The sequence below is a fragment of the Octodon degus genome, unplaced genomic scaffold, assembly GCF_000260255.1.
Source record: "Octodon degus isolate 3935 unplaced genomic scaffold, OctDeg1.0 scaffold00054, whole genome shotgun sequence".
NCBI lineage: Eukaryota > Metazoa > Chordata > Mammalia > Rodentia > Octodontidae > Octodon > Octodon degus.
In genome coordinates, this window is record NW_004524630.1 from 9333866 (window position 1) to 9337246 (window position 3381).

Genomic DNA, 3381 nt, shown 5'->3' on the forward strand with positions numbered 1-3381 from the left:
TGGTGATATTTTAGGGAATAAAATTAATTTCCCTCTGAATTTATACAGGCCTCTCATTCTTGTTTCGACTAGCATGAGCATCATCTACATTCCATCTTTCATTTTAAAGTATATTTGTTTTAATATTTAACATAAGTTATGTGAGATGCGAACAATTGTATCATGTTTATGCATCCACTCTGACAATCTCTGTATTTTAATTGAGATTTTACATAATTTATATGTAACAGTACGGTCGATCCTCAGAGTTTCAATATTGTTCCCTCTATTTGTAGTTTTGTTTAGTTACTTCCTTTGAGAAGAGCACCATGTAATGTCTTCACATTGCACACAACATATGCACATTTTGCAATGTTGAAATCAGTTTAAACACATTTATATCCTCAAACATTTATCAATTCTTGATGGTAAAAACTTCTAAAATATTCCTAGCTTTTCAAAATATTCAGTATATTGGAGTTATCTATACTCATCCTATTGTACAGTAACACCCCAGAACTTCTTTTGCTTCTTTCTAATGTTATCTTTACTCATCCTATTGTACAGTAGTACACCATAAGTTCCATTGCCTCTTTCTGACTATAGCCCAATGCTCATTTATCAACCTTTTCTCATTCTTCTGTACCAGAAACTATTTTTTTACAGAACGTTATCTACCATTAGTCTAAAGGTAGAAAGAAAAATATGCAACCATTGTCATCCATTCCCTGGAGGCAGAGATGTGGAACAGCAATATTGCCTTGGTGACTTTTATCAGCTATCCAAAGTAGATTGTACTTTGGAAAAGAAAACTAGAAATGACAGATAAACAGAGGAAACCACGCATATTTATTTAACATGAGTTCTGGGTAGAGGGTGGAGGTATACATCAGTGGCAGAGTACCTGCTGAACATGGGTGAAGCCCTGGGTCCAAAGCCCCATGTTGCTGAAACATTTTATGACATGGAGGACTTCTTAAGGAAGTAAAAACACAGTGAAATCATTAAGCATGTATTTTTATGCCAGATTTGATGAAGAGTTTGTAGTTTTGCAGAAAGGAGCTCAGACAAAGATTGGCACCTGATGATACTGGGGAAAACTTAGCAAAAGCTGTTCGTATTCTTCTGCTTCTGTGTCTTCACTGAAAGGAGAGTTTATTATGTTTCTTTAGCTGTAGGACGGACACCTTTCAGAGTGAGTTTCAGAATGTGCTCTAAGAGTAGGTCAGAACATCATTTCCGGTTATTTTAACCTGTTTCTGAGGGGAAGAGTGGGAGGAGGTTAGAAAATGATCTTCCTACCCCTCTGCTTTTTGCTCAAATGCTGTGGTGCCACATTTTGGAGTAGGTTGTCCTGAGCACCACCAGTAGAAACAGAGAGTACCAAAATTACATTTGCTTTTAATTTTATTTCTTCTGTTATTGTTGTTATGTTTTAGACTAAGTATTTTGTATGTCTTTCTGTCTCCTTTTGTTGTCCTGTTTACTAGAACTATATGTGTTTTATTTTAAGGGAATTGTAGGTTTTACATTGGAAACCTCTAAAACTATAAGCTGGAGTAAATTGGCTCTTTACAAAAAAGAATGCAAAATAGTGACAGAAAAAAAAGCATTAGAAACAATATAAAATATTGCTTAATATATTTCTGAAAACATTAGCCAGAGCAATTACACAAGAGAAAGAAATAAAAGGAATAATGATTGGAAGGGTAGAAGTGAAATTACCATTGTTTAAAGATGACATGATACTGTACATCAAAGACCCCAAATACTCCACTAAGAGACTTGCAGATTTAATAACCAAATTCAGTAGCACAGCAGGATACAAAGTCAACACTCAGAAATCATTAGCACGTCTTTGTTTTTTTTCTTTTAATGTGTTTGGTACAGGGTCTCACTACCCAGCTTGGACTCATAGTGATCCCTCTGTTTCAGCCTCTCCAGTGCTGAGATTACAGGTATGTGCCACCATGCTCAGTCTCGCGGGTAGCCAGGCTCAGTGTGCCTGGGGGTGGGGCAGCTGTGGCATGTGGTGTCAGGGATCAAACCTTGCTCTCTGTGCTTATTTAAGCAGGCACGTAGTCTGCCGAGCCATCTCACCGGCCCTTCAATAGCATTTCTATATGCAAACAATGAACAAACCAAGAAAGAAGTTATGGAAACCATTACTTTCACAGTAACACCCCTCAAAAATGAAATACTTAGGAATCAATCTCACAAGGGATGTAAAAGATTTATCCAGTGAAAATTAGAGCACTCTGAAAAAAGAGATCAAAAAAGATCTCAGAAAATGAAAAAAATAATCCTTGCTTCTGGATAGGAAGCACCAACATTGTGAAAATGGCCATACTCCCCAAATTTTTACACAGATTCAATGCAATTCCAATTAAAATACCATAACTGTACTGCACATATCTAGAAAAAAAATACCTAGAATTCATCTGAAACCAGAAGAGACTTAAAATAGCAAAAGCAATCCTGGACAACAAAGGGAAGACAGGAGACTTCACAATCCCGGACTTAAAACTATACTATAAAGTTACTGTGATAAAATCTGCATGGTATTGGCTAAAATACAGACCTGAAGATCAATGGAACAGATTAGAAGAGGTTGACAAAACTACAAGCACTCTCAGCCACATTATCTTTGACAAAGAGGGCAAACATGTTCATTGGAAGAAAGATAGCCTCTTTAATAATTGGTGCTGGAAATACTGGCTTTCCACGAAGCAAAGACTTAAACTAGACCCATACCCAACACCATGCACAAAACTACAGTCAAACGGATCAGGTATTTAACTATTAAAGTGACTCTTAGCTTTGCGCAACAGTGGCAGTCCCCTAGCCAATGAGGTTTATCCAAGGCATGATTATTGTTAAATGAAAACTAAAGTTGGCTCTTTCTAAGACGTGAAATTTTGTCATTTTCTTACAAAGATGGAAAACTGACATAACTTTCATTATTCTGTTGCATTACTCTTATTTTGCTACAGTTAATGCACTATTAATTCCATTCACCTTCTTAATTTTGTGACCTCAGAATTGTTCATCATTACCTCTCAATTGCTTCTGTTCATGTATTTTTGTGTATTTTTGGCCTGCAATGAATTTCTCCTCAAATGTCTTCAATATACATTGTGAACTTAATAACCTCACCAGTCAGCGCCACTATGTGCGCCGCTTCATGATTGTCTATTGATTAATTTCCTTCAATTATCAATTCTATTTCTCAGCTTATTCAAGTGTGTATCCAGTTTTTGCTTGGATAGCCAGTATTTATAATTTAATTTGTGTGGTGCTGTTTTTTCTTATTCCTGTACATATTTTTGGTAATTTGGGTTGTGTGTGTCTTTACACCTGTGAACTAAAATGATTTTTCTTTTTTTTTAAAAAGGTAACTAA

The 3381-nt window shown here is 35.9% G+C and overlaps 1 pseudogene; it reads left to right on the top strand.

The window, feature by feature from the left end:
* The first annotated feature begins 2795 nt into the window (after positions 1 to 2795).
* LOC111817312 lies at positions 2796 to 2916 on the top strand (annotated as a pseudogene).
* The last annotated feature ends 465 nt before the right edge of the window (positions 2917 to 3381 follow it).